Raw genomic sequence first — 19,190 nt, forward strand, 5'->3', positions numbered from 1 at the left:
GCTTCGTCTGCTGTGCAATTAGCTACCTTAATTGAAGTATTAACTGTATTTTTCTTACTTGTCACTTCTACTTCCGTGTGTTTTTGCTTTTTGGAAGCTTTAGTTGTCGAGTGCTAGTTATAGTATTCCATAGACTTCGTGTTTGTTTTGAATACAGAGAGAGTCCCTTTAGTCAGCTATAGTGCCAGTAGTCAGTGTCGCCCTAACCGACGTCTGCTGTGCAGCGAGCTACCTTTCTTTAAGTACTCACTGTATTTTTCTTACTTGTCACTTCTACTTCCGTGTGTTTTTGCTTTTTGGAAGCTTTAGTTGTCGAGTGCTAGTAAGAGTATTCCATTGACTTCGTGTTTGTTTTGAAAACAGAGAGAGTCCCTTTAGTTAGCTATAGTGCCAGTAGTCAGTGTCGCCCTAACCGACGTCTGCTTCACGACTGCTGTGCAATTAGCTACCTTAATTAAAGTATTAACTGTATTTTTCTTACGTGTCACTTCTTCTTCCTTGTGTGTTTGCTTTTAGGAAGCTTTAGTTGTTGAGAGCTAGTGATAGTGTTTTCCGTACACTTCGTGTTTGTTTTGAATACAGAGAGAGTCCTTTTAGTCAGCCATAGTGTCAGTAGTCAGTTATGCCCTAACCAACGTCTGTTTCACGTCTGCTGTGCAATTAGCTACCTTAATTGAAGTATTAACTGTATTTTTCATACTTGTCACTTCTACTTCCGTGTGTTTTTGCTTTTTGGAAGCTTTAGTTGTCGAGTGCTAGTTACAGTATTCGCTAGACTTCGTGTTTGTTTTGAATACAGAGAGAGTCCCTTTAGTCAGCTATAGTGCCAGAAGTCAGTGTCGCCCTAACCGACGTCTGCTGTGCAGCGAGCTACCTTTATTTAAGTACTCACTGTATTTTTCTTACTTGTCACTTCTACTTCCGTGTGTTTTTGCTTTTTGGAAGCTTTAGTTGTCGAGTGCTAGTAATAGTATTCCATTGACTTCGTGTTTGTTTTGAAAACAGAGAGAGTCCCTTTAGTTAGCTATAGTGCCAGTAGTCAGTGTCGCCCTAACCGACGTCTGCTTCACGACTGCTGTGCAATTAGCTACCTTAATTAAAGTATTAACTGTATTTTTCTTACGTGTCACTTCTTCTTCCTTGTGTGTTTGCTTTTAGGAAGCTTTAGTTGTTGAGTGCTAGTAATAGTGTTCCGTACACTTCGTGTTTGTTTTGAATACAGAGAGAGTCCTTTTAGTCAGCCATAGTGCCAGTAGTCAGTGTCGCCTAAACGACGTCTGCTTCACGTCTGCTGTGAAAATCAGCTACCTTAATTGAAGTATTAACTGTATTTTTCTTACTTGTCACTTCCACTTCCGTGTGTTTTTGCTTTTGGAAGGTTTAGTTGTCGAGTGCTAGTTATAGTATTCCATAGACTTCGTGTTTCTTTTGAATACAGAGAGCGTCCCTTTAGTCAGCCATAGTGCCAGTAGTCGGTGTCGCCCTAACCGACGTCTGCTTCACGTCTGCTGTGCAATTAGCTACCTTAATTGAAGTGTTAACTGTATTTTTCTTACTTGTTACTTTTTCCGTGTGTGTTTGCTTTTTTTAAACTTTAGTTGTCGAGTGCTAGTAATAGTATTCCATAGAGTTCGTGTTTGTTTTGAATACAGAGAGAGTCCCTTTTGTCAGCTATAGTGCCAGTAGTCAGTGTCGCCCTAACCGACGTCGGCTGTGCAGCGAGCTACCTTTATTTAAGTATTCACTGTATTTTTCTTACTTGTCACTTCTACTTCCGTGTGTTTTTGCTTATTGGAAGCTTTAGTTATCGAGTGCTAGTAATAGTATTCCATTGACTTCGTGCTTGTTTTAAAAACAGAGAGAGTCCCTTTAGTTAGCTATAGTGCCAGTAGTCAGTGTCGCCCTAACCAACGTCTGCTTCACAACTGCTGTGCAATTAGCTACCTTAATTAAGGTATTAACTGTATTTTTCTTACGTGTCACTTCTTCTTCCTTGTGTGTTTGCTTTTAGGAAGCTTTAGTTGTTGAGTGCTAGTAATAGTGTTCCGTACACTTCGTGTTTGTTTTTAATTCAGAGAGAGTCCCTTTAGTCAGCTATAGTGCCAGTAGTCAGTTACGCCCTAACCAACGTCTGCTTCTCTTCTGCTGTGCAATTAGCTACCTTAATTGAAGTATTAACTGTATTTTTCTTACTTGTCATTTCTACTTCCGTGTGTTTTTGCTTTTTGGAAGTTTTAGTTGTCGAGTGCTAGTAATAGTCAGCTATAGTGCCAGTAGTCAGTGTCGCCCTAACCGACGTCGGCTGTGCAGCGAGCTACCTTTATTTAAGTATTCACTGTATTTTTCTTACTTGTCACTTCTACTTCCGTGTGTTTTTGCTTTTTGGAAGCTTTAGTTGTCGAATGCTTGTAATAGTATTCCATAGACTTCGTGTTTGTTTTGAATACAGTCAGAATCCCTTTAGTCAGCTATAGTGCCAGTAGTCAGTGTCGCCCTAACCGACGTCTGCTTCACGTCTGCTGTGCAATTAGCTACCTTAATTGAAGTATTAACTGTATTTTTCTTACTTGTCACTTCTACTTCCGTGTGTTTTTGCTTTTTGGAAGCTTTAGTTGTCGAGTGCTAGTAATAGTATTCCATAGACTTCGTGTTTGTTTTGAATACAGAGAGTCCCTTTAGTCAGCTATAGTGCCAGTAGTCACTTACGCCCTAACCAACGTCTGCTTCACGTCTGCTGTGCAATTAGCTACCTTAATTGAAGTATTAACTGTATTTTTCTTACTTGTCACTTCTACTTCCGTGTGCTTTTGCTTTTTGGAGGCTTTAGTTGTCGAGTGCTAGTAATAGAATTCCATTGACTTCGTGTTTGTTTTGAATACAGATAGAGTCCCTTTAGTCAGCTATAGTGCCAGTAGTCAGTGTCGCCCTAACCGACGTCTGCTTCACGACTGCTGTGCAATTAGCTACCTTAATAAAAGTATTAACTGTATTTTTCTTACGTGTCACTTCTTCTTCCTTGTGTGTTTGCTTTTACGAAGCTTTAGTTGTTGAGTGCTAGTAATAGTGTTCCGTACACTTCGTGTTTGTTTTGAATACAGAGAGAGTCCTTTTAGTCAGCCATAGTGCCAGTAGTCAGTTACGCCCTAACCAACGTCTGCTTCGTCTGCTGTGCAATTAGCTACCTTAATTGAAGTATTAACTGTATTTTTCTTACTTGTCACTTCTACTTCCGTGTGTTTTTGCTTTTTGGAAGCTTTAGTTGTCGAGTGCTAGTTATAGTATTCCATAGACTTCGTGTTTGTTTTGAATACAGAGAGAGTCCCTTTAGTCAGCTATAGTGCCAGTAGTCAGTGTCGCCCTAACCGACGTCTGCTGTGCAGCGAGCTACCTTTCTTTAAGTACTCACTGTATTTTTCTTACTTGTCACTTCTACTTCCGTGTGTTTTTGCTTTTTGGAAGCTTTAGTTGTCGAGTGCTAGTAAGAGTATTCCATTGACTTCGTGTTTGTTTTGAAAACAGAGAGAGTCCCTTTAGTTAGCTATAGTGCCAGTAGTCAGTGTCGCCCTAACCGACGTCTGCTTCACGACTGCTGTGCAATTAGCTACCTTAATTAAAGTATTAACTGTATTTTTCTTACGTGTCACATCTTCTTCCTTGTGTGTTTGCTTTTAGGAAGCTTTAGTTGTTGAGAGCTAGTGATAGTGTTTTCCGTACACTTCGTGTTTGTTTTGAATACAGAGAGAGTCCTTTTAGTCAGCCATAGTGTCAGTAGTCAGTTACGCCCTAACCAACGTCTGTTTCACGTCTGCTGTGCAATTAGCTACCTTAATTGAAGTATTAACTGTATTTTTCATACTTGTCACTTCTACTTCCGTGTGTTTTTGCTTTTTGGAAGCTTTAGTTGTCGAGTGCTAGTTACAGTATTCGCTAGACTTCGTGTTTGTTTTGAATACAGAGAGAGTCCCTTTAGTCAGCTATAGTGCCAGAAGTCAGTGTCGCCCTAACCGACGTCTGCTGTGCAGCGAGCTACCTTTATTTAAGTACTCACTGTATTTTTCTTACTTGTCACTTCTACTTCCGTGTGTTTTTGCTTTTTGGAAGCTTTAGTTGTCGAGTGCTAGTAATAGTATTCCATTGACTTCGTGTTTGTTTTGAAAACAGAGAGAGTCCCTTTAGTTAGCTATAGTGCCAGTAGTCAGTGTCGCCCTAACCGACGTCTGCTTCACGACTGCTGTGCAATTAGCTACCTTAATTAAAGTATTAACTGTATTTTTCTTACGTGTCACTTCTTCTTCCTTGTGTGTTTGCTTTTAGGAAGCTTTAGTTGTTGAGTGCTAGTAATAGTGTTCCGTACACTTCGTGTTTGTTTTGAATACAGAGAGAGTCCTTTTAGTCAGCCATAGTGCCAGTAGTCAGTGTCGCCTAAACGACGTCTGCTTCACGTCTGCTGTGAAAATCAGCTACCTTAATTGAAGTATTAACTGTATTTTTCTTACTTGTCACTTCCACTTCCGTGTGTTTTTGCTTTTGGAAGGTTTAGTTGTCGAGTGCTAGTTATAGTATTCCATAGACTTCGTGTTTGTTTTGAATACAGAGAGCGTCCCTTTAGTCAGCCATAGTGCCAGTAGTCAGTGTCGCCCTAACCGACGTCTGCTTCACGTCTGCTGTGCAATTAGCTACCTTAATTGAAGTGTTAACTGTATTTTTCTTACTTGTTACTTTTTCCGTGTGTGTTTGCTTTTTTTAAACTTTAGTTGTCGAGTGCTAGTAATAGTATTCCATAGAGTTCGTGTTTGTTTTGAATACAGAGAGAGTCCCTTTTGTCAGCTATAGTGCCAGTAGTCAGTGTCGCCCTAACCGACGTCGGCTGTGCAGCGAGCTACCTTTATTTAAGTATTCACTGTATTTTTCTTACTTGTCACTTCTACTTCCGTGTGTTTTTGCTTATTGGAAGCTTTAGTTATCGAGTGCTAGTAATAGTATTCCATTGACTTCGTGCTTGTTTTAAAAACAGAGAGAGTCCCTTTAGTTAGCTATAGTGCCAGTAGTCAGTGTCGCCCTAACCAACGTCTGCTTCACAACTGCTGTGCAATTAGCTACCTTAATTAAGGTATTAACTGTATTTTTCTTACGTGTCACTTCTTCTTCCTTGTGTGTTTGCTTTTAGGAAGCTTTAGTTGTTGAGTGCTAGTAATAGTGTTCCGTACACTTCGTGTTTGTTATGAATACAGAGAGGTCCTTTTAGTGAGCCATAGTGCCAGTAGTCAGTTACGCCCTAACCAACGTCTGCTTCACGTCTGCTGTGCAATTAACTACCTTAATAGAAGTATTAACTGTATTTTTCTTACTTGTCACTTCTACTGCCGTGTGTTTTTGCTTTTTGGAAGCTTTAGTTGTCGAGTGCTAGTTATAGTATTCCATAGACTTCGTGTTTGTTTTGAATACAGAGAGAGTCCCTTTAGTCAGCCATAGTGCCAGTAGTCAGTGTCGCCCTAACCGACGTCTGCTTCACGTCTGCTGTGCAATTATCTACCTTAATTGAAGTATTAACTGTATTTTTCTTACTTGTTACTTTTTCTGTGTGTGTTTGCTTTTTGGAAGCTTTAGTTGTCGATTGCTAGTAATAGTATTCCATAGACTTCGTGTTTGTTTTGAATACAGAGAGAGTCCCTTTAGTCAGCTATAGTGCCAGTAGTCAGTGTCGCCCTAACCGACGTCTGCTTCACGACTGCTGTGCAATTAGCTACCTTAATAAAAGTATTAACTGTATTTTTCTTACGTGTCACTTCTTCTTCCTTGTGTGTTTGCTTTTACGAAGCTTTAGTTGTTGAGTGCTAGTAATAGTGTTCCGTACACTTCGTGTTTGTTTTGAATACAGAGAGAGTCCTTTTAGTCAGCCATAGTGCCAGTAGTCAGTTACGCCCTAACCAACGTCTGCTTCGTCTGCTGTGCAATTAGCTACCTTAATTGAAGTATTAACTGTATTTTTCTTACTTGTCACTTCTACTTCCGTGTGTTTTTGCTTTTTGGAAGCTTTAGTTGTCGAGTGCTAGTTATAGTATTCCATAGACTTCGTGTTTGTTTTGAATACAGAGAGAGTCCCTTTAGTCAGCTATAGTGCCAGTAGTCAGTGTCGCCCTAACCGACGTCTGCTGTGCAGCGAGCTACCTTTCTTTAAGTACTCACTGTATTTTTCTTACTTGTCACTTCTACTTCCGTGTGTTTTTGCTTTTTGGAAGCTTTAGTTGTCGAGTGCTAGTAAGAGTATTCCATTGACTTCGTGTTTGTTTTGAAAACAGAGAGAGTCCCTTTAGTTAGCTATAGTGCCAGTAGTCAGTGTCGCCCTAACCGACGTCTGCTTCACGACTGCTGTGCAATTAGCTACCTTAATTAAAGTATTAACTGTATTTTTCTTACGTGTCACATCTTCTTCCTTGTGTGTTTGCTTTTAGGAAGCTTTAGTTGTTGAGAGCTAGTGATAGTGTTTTCCGTACACTTCGTGTTTGTTTTGAATACAGAGAGAGTCCTTTTAGTCAGCCATAGTGTCAGTAGTCAGTTACGCCCTAACCAACGTCTGTTTCACGTCTGCTGTGCAATTAGCTACCTTAATTGAAGTATTAACTGTATTTTTCATACTTGTCACTTCTACTTCCGTGTGTTTTTGCTTTTTGGAAGCTTTAGTTGTCGAGTGCTAGTTACAGTATTCGCTAGACTTCGTGTTTGTTTTGAATACAGAGAGAGTCCCTTTAGTCAGCTATAGTGCCAGAAGGCAGTGTCGCCCTAACCGACGTCTGCTGTGCAGCGAGCTACCTTTATTTAAGTACTCACTGTATTTTTCTTACTTGTCACTTCTACTTCCGTGTGTTTTTGCTTTTTGGAAGCTTTAGTTGTCGAGTGCTAGTAATAGTATTCCATTGACTTCGTGTTTGTTTTGAAAACAGAGAGAGTCCCTTTAGTTAGCTATAGTGCCAGTAGTCAGTGTCGCCCTAACCGACGTCTGCTTCACGACTGCTGTGCAATTAGCTACCTTAATTAAAGTATTAACTGTATTTTTCTTACGTGTCACTTCTTCTTCCTTGTGTGTTTGCTTTTAGGAAGCTTTAGTTGTTGAGTGCTAGTAATAGTGTTCCGTACACTTCGTGTTTGTTTTGAATACAGAGAGAGTCCTTTTAGTCAGCCATAGTGCCAGTAGTCAGTGTCGCCTAAACGACGTCTGCTTCACGTCTGCTGTGAAAATCAGCTACCTTAATTGAAGTATTAACTGTATTTTTCTTACTTGTCACTTCCACTTCCGTGTGTTTTTGCTTTTGGAAGGTTTAGTTGTCGAGTGCTAGTTATAGTATTCCATAGACTTCGTGTTTGTTTTGAATACAGAGAGCGTCCCTTTAGTCAGCCATAGTGCCAGTAGTCAGTGTCGCCCTAACCGACGTCTGCTTCACGTCTGCTGTGCAATTAGCTACCTTAATTGAAGTGTTAACTGTATTTTTCTTACTTGTTACTTTTTCCGTGTGTGTTTGCTTTTTTTAAACTTTAGTTGTCGAGTGCTAGTAATAGTATTCCATAGAGTTCGTGTTTGTTTTGAATACAGAGAGAGTCCCTTTTGTCAGCTATAGTGCCAGTAGTCAGTGTCGCCCTAACCGACGTCGGCTGTGCAGCGAGCTACCTTTATTTAAGTATTCACTGTATTTTTCTTACTTGTCACTTCTACTTCCGTGTGTTTTTGCTTATTGGAAGCTTTAGTTATCGAGTGCTAGTAATAGTATTCCATTGACTTCGTGCTTGTTTTAAAAACAGAGAGAGTCCCTTTAGTTAGCTATAGTGCCAGTAGTCAGTGTCGCCCTAACCAACGTCTGCTTCACAACTGCTGTGCAATTAGCTACCTTAATTAAGGTATTAACTGTATTTTTCTTACGTGTCACTTCTTCTTCCTTGTGTGTTTGCTTTTAGGAAGCTTTAGTTGTTGAGTGCTAGTAATAGTGTTCCGTACACTTCGTGTTTGTTATGAATACAGAGAGGTCCTTTTAGTGAGCCATAGTGCCAGTAGTCAGTTACGCCCTAACCAACGTCTGCTTCACGTCTGCTGTGCAATTAACTACCTTAATAGAAGTATTAACTGTATTTTTCTTACTTGTCACTTCTACTGCCGTGTGTTTTTGCTTTTTGGAAGCTTTAGTTGTCGAGTGCTAGTTATAGTATTCCATAGACTTCGTGTTTGTTTTGAATACAGAGAGAGTCCCTTTAGTCAGCCATAGTGCCAGTAGTCAGTGTCGCCCTAACCGACGTCTGCTTCACGTCTGCTGTGCAATTATCTACCTTAATTGAAGTATTAACTGTATTTTTCTTACTTGTTACTTTTTCCGTGTGTGTTTGCTTTTTGGAAGCTTTAGTTGTCGATTGCTAGTAATAGTATTCCATAGACTTCGTGTTTGTTTTGAATACAGAGAGAGTCCCTTTAGTCAGCTATAGTGCCAGTAGTCAGTGTCGCCCTAACCGACGTCTGCTGTGCAGCGAGCTGCCTTTATTTAAGTATTCACTGTATTTTTCTTACTTGTCACTTCTACTTCCGTGTGTTTTTGCTTTTTGGAAGCTTTAGTTGTCGAGTGCTAGTAATAGTATTCCAATGACTTCGTGTTTGTTTTGAAAACAGAGAGAGTCCCTTTAGTTAGCTATAGTGCCAGTAGTCAGTGTCGCCCTAACCAACGTCTGCTTCACAACTGCTGTGCAATTAGCTACCTTAATTAAGGTATTAACTGTATTTTTCTTACGTGTCACTTCTTCTTCCTTGTGTGTTTGCTTTTAGGAAGCTTTAGTTGTTGAGTGCTAGTAATAGTGTTCCGTACACTTCGTGTTTGTTTTGAATACAGAGAGAGTCCTTTTAGTCAGCCATAGTGCCAGTAGTCAGTAACGCCCTAACCAACGTCTGCTTCACGTCTGCTGTGCAATTAACTACCTTAATAGAAGTATTCACTGTTTTTTTCTTACTTGTCACTTCTACTTCCGCGTGTTTTTGCTTTTTGGAAGATTTAGTTGTCGAGTGCTAGTAATAGTATTCCATTGACGTCGTGTTTGTTTTGAAAACAGAGAGAGTCCCTTTAGTTAGCTATAGTGCCAGTACTCAGTGTCGCCCTAACCGACGTCTGCTTCACGACTGCTGTGCAATTATCTACCTTAATTGAAGTATTAACTGTATTTTTCTTACTTGTTACTTTTTCCGTGTGTGTTTGCTTTTTGGAAGCTTTAGTTGTCGATTGCTAGTAATAGTATTCCATAGACTTCGTGTTTGTTTTGAATACAGAGAGAGTACCTTTAGTCAGCTATAGTGCCAGTAGTCAGTGTCGCCCTAACCGACGTCTGCTGTGCTGCGAGCTACTTTTATTTAAGTATTCACTGTATTTTTCTTACTTGTCACTTCTACTTCCGTGTGTTTTTGCTTTTTGGAAGCTTTAGTTGTCGAGTGCTAGTAATAGTTCAGATGGTTCAGATGGCTCTGAGCACTATGGGACTTAACATCTGTGATCATCAGACCCCTAGAAGTTAGAACTACTTAAACCTAACTAACCTAAGGACATCACACACATCCATGCCCGAGGCAGGATTTGAACCTGCGACCGTAGCAGTCACGCGGTTCCGAACTTAGCGCCTTAACCGCGAGACCATCGCGGCCGGCAAGCTAGTAATAGTATTCCATTGACTTCGTGTTTGTTTTAAAAACAGAGAGAGTCCCTTTAGTTAGCTATAGTGCCAGTAGTCAGTGTCGCCCTAACCGACGTCTGCTTCACGACTGCTGTGCAATTAGCTACCTTAATTAAAGTATTAACTGTATTTTTCTTACGTGTCACTTCTTCTTCCTTGTGTGTTTGCTTTTAGGAAGCTTTAGTTGTTGAGTGCTAGTAATAGTGTTCCGTACACTTCGTGTTTGTTTTGAATACAGAGAGAGTCCTTTTAGTCAGCCATAGTGCCAGTAGTCAGTTACGCCCTAACCAACGTCTGCTTCACGTCTGCTGTGCAATTAGCTACCTTAATTGAAGTATTAACTGTATTTTTCATACTTGTCACTTCTACTTCCGTGTGTTTTTGCTTTTTGGAATCTTTAGTTGTCGAGTGCTAGTTATACACTCCTGGAAATGGAAAAAAGAACACATTGACACCGGTGTGTCAGACCCACCATACTTGCTCCGGACACTGAGAGAGGGCTGTACAAGCAATGATCACACGCACGGCACAGCGGACACACCAGGAACCGCGGTGTTGGCCGTCGAATGGCGCTAGCTGCGTAGCATTTGTGCACCGCCGCTGTCAGTGTCAGCCAGTTTGCCGTGGCATACGGAGCTCCATCGCAGTCTTTAACACTGGTAGCATGCCACGACAGCGTGGACGTGAACCGTATGTGCAGTTGACGGACTTTGAGCGAGGGCGTATAGTGGCCATGCGGGAGGCCGGGTGGACGTACCGCCGAATTGCTCAACACGTGGGGCGTGAGGTCTCCACAGTACATCGATGTTGTCGCCAGTGGTCGGCGGAAGGTGCACGTGCCCGTCGACCTGGGACCGGACCGCAGCGACGCACGGATGCACGCCAAGACCGTAGGATCCTACGCAGTGCCGTAGGGGACCGCACCGCCACTTCCCAGCGAATTAGGGACACTGTTGCTCCTGGGGTATCGGCGAGGACCATTCGCAACCGACTCCATGAAGCTGGGCTACGGTCCCGCACACCGTTAGGCCGTCTTCCGCTCTCGCCCCAACATCGTGCAGCCCGCCTCCAGTGGTGTCGCGACAGGCGTGAATGGAGGGACGAATGGAGACGTGTCGTCTTCAGCGATGAGAGTCGCTTCTGCCTTGGTGCCAATGATGGTCGTATGCGTGTTTGGCGCGGTGCAGGTGAGCGCCACAATCAGGACTGCATACGACCGAGGCACACAGGGCCAACACCCAGCATCATGGTGTGGGGAGCGATCTCCTACACTGGCCGTGCACCTCTGGTGATCGTCGAGGGGACACTGAATAGTGCACGGTACATCCAAACCGTCATCGAACCCATTGTTCTACCATTCCTAGACCGGCAAGGGAACTTGCTGTTCCAACAGTACAATGCACGTCCGCATGTATCCCGTGCCACCCAACGTGCTCTAGAAGGTGTAAGTCAACTACCGTGGCCAGCAAGATCTCCGGATCTGTCCCCCATTGAGCATGTTTGGGACTGGGTGAAGCGTCATCTCACGCGGTCTGCACGTCCAGCACGAACGCTGGTCCAACTGAGGCGCCAGGTGGAAATGGCATGGCAAGCCGTTCCACAGGACTACATCCAGCATCTCTACGATCGTCTTCATGGGAGAATAGCAGCCTGCATTGCTGCGAAAGGTGGATATACACTGTACTAGTGCCGACATTGTGCATGCTCTGTTGCCTGTGTGTATGTGCCTGTGGTTCTGTCAGTGTAATCATGTGATGTATCTGACCCCAGGAATGTGTCAACAAAGTTTCCCCTTCCTGGGACAATAAATTCACGGTGTTCTTATTTCAATTTCCAGGAGTGTAGTATTCGATAGACTTCGTGTTTGTTTTGAATACAGAGAGAGTCCTTTTAGGCAGCCATAGTGCCAGTAGTCAGTTACGCCCTAACCAACGTCTGCTTCACGTCTGCTGTGCAATTTGCTACCTTAATTGAAGTATTAACTGTATTTTCCTTACGTGTCACTTTTTCTTCCTTGTGTGTTTGCTTTTAGGAAGCTTTAGTTGTTGAGTGCTAGTAATAGTGTTCCGTACACTTCGTGTTTGTTTTGAATACAGAGAGAGTCCTTTTAGTCAGCCATAGTGCCAGTAGTCAGTTACGCATTAACCAACGTCTGCTTCACGTCTGCTGTGCAATTAGCTACTTTAATTGAGGTATTAACTGTATTTTTCTTACGTGTCACTTCTTCTTCCTTGTGTGTTTGCTTTTAGGAAGCTTTCCTTGTTGAGTGCTAGTAATAGTGTTCCGTACACTTCGTGTTTGTTTTGAATACAGAGAGAGTCCTTTTAGTCAGCCATAGTGCCAGTAGTCAGTTACGCCCTAACCAACGTCTGCTTCACGTCTGCTGTGCAATTAGCTACCTTAATTGAAGTATTAACTGTATTTTTCATACTTGTCACTTCTACTTCCGTGTGTTTTTGAATTTTTGGAAGCTTTAGTTGTCGAGTGCTAGTTATAGTATTCGATAGACTTCGTGTTTGTTTTGAATACAGAGAGAGTCCCTTTAGTCAGCTATAGTGCCAGTAATCAGTGTCGCCCTAACCGACGTCTGCTGTGCAGCGAGCTACCTTTATTTAAGTATTCACTGTATTTTTCTTACTTGTCACTTCTACTTCCGTGTGTTTTTGCTTTTTGGAATCTTTAGTTGTCGAATGCTTGTAATAGTATTCCATAGACTTCGTGTTTGTTTTGAATACAGTCTGAATCCCTTTAGTCAGCTATAGTGCCAGTAGTCAGTTACGCATTAACCGTCGTCTGCTTCACGTCTGCTGTGCAATTAGCTACCCTAATTGAAGTATTAGCTGTATTTTTCTTACGTGTCACTTCGTCTTCCTTGTGTGTTTGCTTTTAGGAAGCTTTAGTTGTTGAGTGCTAGTAATAGTGTTCCGTACACTTCGTGTTTGTTTTGAATACAGAGAGAGTCCCTTTAGTCAGCTATAGTGCCAGTAGTCAGTTACGCCCTAACCAACGTCTGGTTCTCGTCTGCTGTGCAATTAGCTACCTTAATTGAAGTATTAACTGTATTTTTCTTAGGTGTCACTTCTACTTCCGTGTGTTTTTGCTTTTTGGAAGCTTTAGTTGTCGAGTGCTAGTAATAGTATTCCATTGACTTCGTGTTTGTTTTGAATACAGAGAGAGTCACTTTAGTCAGCTATAGTGCCAGTAGTCAGTGTCGCCCTAACCGACGTCTGCTTCCCGTTTGCTGTGGAATTAGCTACCTTAATTGAAGTATTAACTGTATTTTTCTTACGTGTCACTTCTTCTTCCTTGTGTGTTTGCTTTTAGGAAGCTTTAGTTGTTGAGTGCTAGTAATAGTGTTCCGTACACTTAGTGTTTGTTTTGAATACAGAGAGAGTCCTTTTAGTCAGCCATAGTGCCAGTAGTCAGTTACGCATTAACCAACGTCTGCTTCACGTCTGCTGTGCAATTAGCCTCCTTAATTGAAGTATTAACTGTATTTTTCTTACGTGTCACTTCTTCTTCCTTGTGTGTTTGCTTTTAGGAAGCTTTAGTTGTTGAGTGCTAGTAATAGTGTTCCGTACACTTCGTGTATGTTTTGAATACAGAGGGAGTCCTTTTAGGCAGCCATAGTGCCAGTAGTCAGTTACGCATTAACCAACGTCTGCTTCACGTCTGCTGTGCAATTAGCTACCTTAATTGAAGTATTAACTGTATTTTCCTTATGTGTCACTTTTTCTTCCTTGTGTGTTTGCTTTTAGGAAGCTTTAGTTGTCGAGTGCTAGTAATAGTATTCCATAGACTTCGTGTTTGTTTTGAATACAGAGAGAGTCCCTTTAGTCAGCTTTAGTGCCAGTAGTCAGTGTCGCCCTAACCGACGTCTGCTGTGCAGCGAGATACCTTTATTTAAGTATTCACTGTATTTTTCTTACTTGTCACTTCTACTTCCGTGTGTTTTTGCTTTTTGGAAGCTTTAGTTGTCGAGTGCTAGTAATAGTATTCCATAGACTTGGTGTTTGTTTCGAATACAGAGAGAGTCCCTTTAGTCAGCTATAGTGCCAGTAGTCAGTTACGCCCTAACCGACGTCTGCTTCTCGTCTGCTGTGCAATTAGCTACCTTAATTGAAGTATTAACTGTATTTTTCTTACTTGTCATTTCTACTTCCGTGTGTTTTTGCTTTTTGGAAGTTTTAGTGTTCGAGTGTTAGTAATAGTATTCCATAGACTTCGTGTTTGTTTTGAATACAGAGAGTCCCTTTAGTCAGCTATAGTGCCAGTAGTCAGTGTCGCCCTCACCGACGTCTGCTGTGCAGCGAGCTACCTTTATTTAAGTATTCACTGTATTTTTATTACTTGTCACTTCTACTTCCGTGTGTTTTTGCTTTTTTTAAGCTTTAGTTGTCGAGTGCTAGTAATAGTATTCCATAGACTTCGTGTTTGTTTTGAATACAGAGAGTCCCTTTAGTCAGCTATAGTGCCAGTAGTCAGTGTCGCCCTAACCGACGTCTGCTGTGCAGCGAGCTACCTTTATTTAAGTATTCACTGTATTTTTCTTACTTGTCACTTCTACTTCCGTGTGTTTTTGCTTTTTGGAAGCTTTAGTTGTCGAGTGCTAGTAATAGTGTTCCGTACACTTCGTGTTTGTTTTGAATACAGAGAGAGTCCCTTTAGTCAGCCATAGTGCCAGTAGTCACTTACGCCCTAACCAACGTCTGCTTCACGTCTGCTGTGCAATTAGCTACCTTAATTGAAGTATTAACTGTATTTTTCTTACTTGTTACTTTTTCCGTGTGTGTTTCCTTTTTGGAAGCTTTAGTTGTCGACTGCTAGAAATAGTGTTCCATAGAGTTCGTGTTTGTTTTGAATACAGAGAGAGTCCCTTTAGTCAGCTATAGTGCCAGTTGTCAGTGTCGCCCTAACCGACGTCTGCTGTGCAGCGAGCTACCTTTATTTAAGTATTTACTGTATTTTTCTTACTTGTCACTTCTACTTCCGTGTGTTTTTGCTTTTTGGAACCTTTAGTTCACTTACGCCCTAACCAACGCCTGCTTCACGTCTGCTGTGCAATTAGCTACCTTAATTGAAGTATTAACAGTATTTTTCTTACATGTTACTTTTTCCGTGTGTTTCCTTTTTGGAAGCTTTAGTTGTCGAGTGCTAGATATAGTGTTCCATAGAGTTCGTGTTTGTTTTGAATACAGAGAGAGTCCCTTTAGTCAGCTATAGTGCCAGTAGTCAGTTACGCCCTAACCGACGTCTGCTTCACGTCTGCTGTGCAATTAGCTACCTTAATTGAAGTATTAACTGTATTTTTCTTACGTGTCACATCTTCTTCCTTGTGTGTTTGCTTTTAGGAAGCTTTAGTTGTTGAGTGCTAGTAATAGTGTTCCGTACACTTCGTGTTTGTTTTGAATACAGTGAGGGTCCTTTTAGTCAGCCATAGTGACAGTAGTCAGTTACGCCCTAACCATCGTCTGCTTCACGTCTGCTGTGCAATTAGCTACCTTAATTGAAGTATTAACTGTATTTTTCTTACGTGTCACTTCTTCTTCCTTGTGTGTTTGCTTTTAGGAAGCTTTAGTTGTTGAGTGCTAGTAATAGTGTTCCGTACACTTCGTGTTTGTTTAGTCAGCCATAGTTCTAGTAGTCACTTACGCCCTAACCAACGTCTGCTTCACGTCTGCTGTGCAATTAGCTACCTTAATTGAAGTATTAACTGTATTTTTCTTACTTGTTACTTTTTCCGTGTGTGTTTGCTTTTTGGAAGCTTTAGTTGTCGAGTGCTAGAAATAGTGTTCCATAGAGTTCGTGTTTGTTTTGAATACGGAGAGAGTCCCTTTAGTCAGCTATAGTGCCAGTAGTCAGTGTCGCCCTAACCGACGTCTGCTGTGCAGCGAGCTACTTTAATTGAAGTATTAACTGTATTTTTCTTACGTGTCACTTCCTCTTCCTTGTGTGTTTGCTTTTAGGAAGCTTTAGTTGTTGAGTGCTAGTAATAGTATTCCATAGACTTCGTGTTTGTTTTGAATACAGTCAGAATCCCTTTAGTCAGCTATAGTGCCAGTAGTCAGTGTCGCCCTAACCGACGTCTGCTTCACGTCTGCTGTGCAATTAGCTACCTTAATTGAAGTATTAACTGTATTTTTCTTAGGTGTCATTTCTTCTACCTTGTGTGTTTGCTTTTAGGAAGCTTTAGTTGTTGAGTGCTAGTAATAGTGTTCCGTACACTTCGTGTTTGTTTTGAATACAGAGAGAGTCCTTTTAGGCAGCCATAGTGCCAGTAGTCAGTTACGCCCTAACCAACGTCTGCTTCACGTCTGCTGTGCAATTAGCTACTTTAATTGAGGTATTAACTGTATTTTTCTTACGTGTCACTTCTTCTTCCTTGTGTGTTTGCTTTTAGGAAGCTTTCCTTGTTGAGTGCTAGTAATAGTGTTCCGTACACTTCGTGTTTGTTTTGAATACAGAGAGAGTCCTTTTAGTCAGCCATAGTGCCAGTAGTCAGTTACGCCCTAACCAACGTCTGCTTCACGTCTGCTGTGCAATTAGCTACCTTAATTGAAGTATTAACTGTATTTTTCATACTTGTCACTTCTACTTCCGTGTGTTTTTGCTTTTTGGAAGCTTTAGTTGTCGAGTGCTAGTTATAGTATTCGATAGACTTCGTGTTTGTTTTGAATACAGTCAGAATCGCTTTAGTCAGCTATAGTGCCAGTAGTCAGTGTCGCCCTAACCGACGTCTGCTTCACGTCTGCTGTGCAATTAGCTACCTTAATGGAAGTATTAACTGTATTTTTCTTAGGTGTCATTTCTTCTACCTTGTGTGTTTGCTTTTAGGAAGCTTTAGTTGTTGAGTGCTAGTAATAGTGTTCCGTACACTTCGTGTTTGTTTTGAATACAGAGAGAGTCCTTTTAGGCAGCCATAGTGCCAGTAGTCAGTTACGCCCTAACCAACGTCTGCTTCACGTCTGCTGTGCAATTAGCTACCTTAATTGAAGTATTAACTGTATTTTCCTTACGTGTCACTTTTTCTTCCTTGTGTGTTTGCTTTTAGGAAGCTTTAGTTGTTGAGTGCTAGTAATAGTGTTCCGTACATTTCGTGTTTGTTTTGAATACAGAGAGAGTCCTTTTAGGCAGCCATAATGCCAGTAGTCACTTACGCCCTAACCAACGTCTGCTTCACGACTGCTGTGCAATTATCTACCTCAATTGAAGTATTAACTGTAGTTTTCTTACTTGTCACTTCTACTTCCGTGTGTTTTTGCTTTTTGGAAGCTTTAGTTGTCGAGTGCTAGTAATAGTATTCCATAGACTTCGTGTTTGTTTTGAATACAGAGAGTCCCTTTAGTCAGCTTTAGTGCCAGTAGTCAGTGTCGCCCTAACCAACGTCTGGTTCTCGTCTGCTGTGCAATTAGCTACCTTAATTGAAGTATTAACTGTATTTTTCTTAGGTGTCATTTCTTCTACCTTGTGTGTTTGCTTTTAGGAAGCAATAGTTGTTGAGTGCTAGCAATAGAGTTCTGTACACTTCGTGTTTGTTTTGAATACAGCGAGAGTCCTTTTAGTCAGCCATAGTGCCAGTAGTCAGTTACGCATTAACCGTCGTCTGCTTCACGTCTGCTGTGCAATTAGCTACCCTAATTGAAGTATTAGCTGTATTTTTCTTACGTGTCACTTCGTCTTCCTTGTGTGTTTGCTTTTAGGAAGCTTTAGTTGTTGAGTGCTAGTAATAGTGTTCCGTACACTTCGTGTTTGTTATGAATACAGAGAGAGTCCTTTTAGTCAGCCATAGTGCCAGTAGTCAGTTACGCATTAACCGTCGTCTGCTTCACGTCTGCTGTGCAATTAGCTACCCTAATTGAAGTATTAGCTGTATTTTTCTTACGTGTCACTTCGTCTTCCTTGTGTGTTTGCTTTTAGGAAGCTTTAGTTGTTGAGTGCTAGTAATAGTGTTCCGTACACTTCGTGTTTGTTTTGAATACAGAGAGAGTCCCTTTAGTCAGCTATAGTGCCAGTAGTCAGTTACGCCCTAACCAACGTCTGGTTCTCGTCTGCTGTGCAATTAGCTACCTTAATTGAAGTATTAACTGTATTTTTCTTAGGTGTCATTTCTTCTACCTTGTGTGTTTGCTTTTAGGAAGCAATAGTTGTTGAGTGCTAGCAATAGAGTTCTGTACACTTCGTGTTTGTTTTGAATACAGCGAGAGTCCTTTTAGTCAGCCATAGTGCCAGTAGTCAGTTACGCCCTAACCAACGTCTGCTTCACGTCTCCTGTGCAATTAGCTACCTTAATTGAAGTATTAACTGTATTTTCCTTACGTGTCACTTTTTCTTCCTTGTGTGTTTGCTTTTAGGAAGCTTTAGTTGTTGAGTGCTAGTAATAGTGTTCCGTACACTTCGTGTTTGTTTTGAATACAGAGAGAGTCCCTTTAGTCAGCCATAGTGCCAGTAGTCACTTTCGCCCTAACCAACGTCAGCTTCACGTCTGCTGTGCCATTAGCTACCTCAATTGAAGTTTTAACTGTATTTTTCTTACTTGTCACTTCTACTTCCGTGTGTTTTTGCTTTTTGGAAGCTTTAGTTGTCGAGTGCTAGTAATAGTATTCCATTGACTTCGTGTTTGTTTTGAATACAGAGAGAGTCACTTTAGTCAGCTATAGTGCCAGTAGTCAGTGTCGCCCTAACCGACGTCTGCTTCACGTCTGCTGTGGAATTAGCTACATTAATTGAAGTATTAACTGTATTTTTCTTACGTGTCACTTCTTCTTCCTTGTGTGTTTGCTTTTAGGAAGCTTTAGTTGTTGAGTGCTAGTAATAGTGTTCCGTACACTTCGTGTTTGTTATGAATACAGAGAGAGTCCTTTTAGTCAGCCATAGTGCCAGTAGTCAGTTACGCATTAACCGTCGTCTGCTTCACGTCTGCTGTGCAATTAGCTACCCTAATTGAAGTATTAGCTGTATTTTTCTTACGTGTCACTTCGTCTTCCTTGTGTGTTTGCTTTTAGGAAGCTTTAGTTGTTGAGTGCTAGTAATAGTGTTCCGTACACTTCGTGTTTGTTTTGAATACAGAGAGAGTCCCTTTAGTCAGCTATAGTGCCAGTAGTCAGTTACGCCCTAACCAACGTCTGGTTCTCGTCTGCTGTGCAATTAGCTACCTTAATTGAAGTATTAACTGTATTTTTCTTAGGTGTCATTTCTTCTACCTTGTGTGTTTGCTTTTAGGAAGCAATAGTTGTTGAGTGCTAGCAATAGAGTTCTGTACACTTCGTGTTTGTTTTGAATACAGCGAGAGTCCTTTTAGTCAGCCATAGTGCCAGTAGTCAGTTACGCCCTAACCAACGTCTGCTTCACGTCTCCTGTGCAATTAGCTACCTTAATTGAAGTATTAACTGTATTTTCCTTACGTGTCACTTTTTCTTCCTTGTGTGTTTGCTTTTAGGAAGCTTTAGTTGTTGAGTGCTAGTAATAGTGTTCCGTACACTTCGTGTTTGTTTTGAATA

This window comes from Schistocerca gregaria, chromosome 3 (genome assembly GCF_023897955.1).
Source record: "Schistocerca gregaria isolate iqSchGreg1 chromosome 3, iqSchGreg1.2, whole genome shotgun sequence".
NCBI lineage: Eukaryota > Metazoa > Arthropoda > Insecta > Orthoptera > Acrididae > Schistocerca > Schistocerca gregaria.